This window comes from Chrysochloris asiatica, unplaced genomic scaffold (assembly GCF_000296735.1).
Source record: "Chrysochloris asiatica unplaced genomic scaffold, ChrAsi1.0 scaffold00242, whole genome shotgun sequence".
Classification (NCBI taxonomy): Eukaryota; Metazoa; Chordata; class Mammalia; order Afrosoricida; family Chrysochloridae; genus Chrysochloris; species Chrysochloris asiatica.
In genome coordinates, this window is record NW_006408760.1 from 693,019 (window position 1) to 693,527 (window position 509).

Here is a 509-nt window from a genome sequence, read left to right on the forward strand (position 1 = left end):
GAAATGACTAGACAGCACACAACAGCAACAGCATTGGGAATATAGCATTATATAGAGAAAGGTGCCTGATTCTATGCATATACCACACTTCAAAAGATCCTTTCAGAGTATTCGTTTTGTGCCTTTAGAAGGTAGTTCCAGAGTTCCATGAAACAGACTACTTCTGGCTGATGCAGTACTTAATACAACAGTGAGTTCCATGGGCATGGGTTCACTTTCACACCTCCTGTGCTGTAAAGTGGGCACCCTGGTTAGCTGCTAGGTTGAGGATGGGGCATTCGTAAGGATACTGGTACCGGCTGAAGCTCTGTAGACTGATAAGATACACCTGTACCTGACATGTGTCTCTGTCCCTACAGGGACAGACCTCAGATTCTTCAAGAATAGAAGAACTCCATTGTAGTTGATAAGTGACCAGGTGGCTAGTTGATCTCCCCGAGGAATAATGCTGTAACAGGGACTAACATTGCCCTATTGTTAACAGAGAAGACATTCAGAGGCAGCAGTAA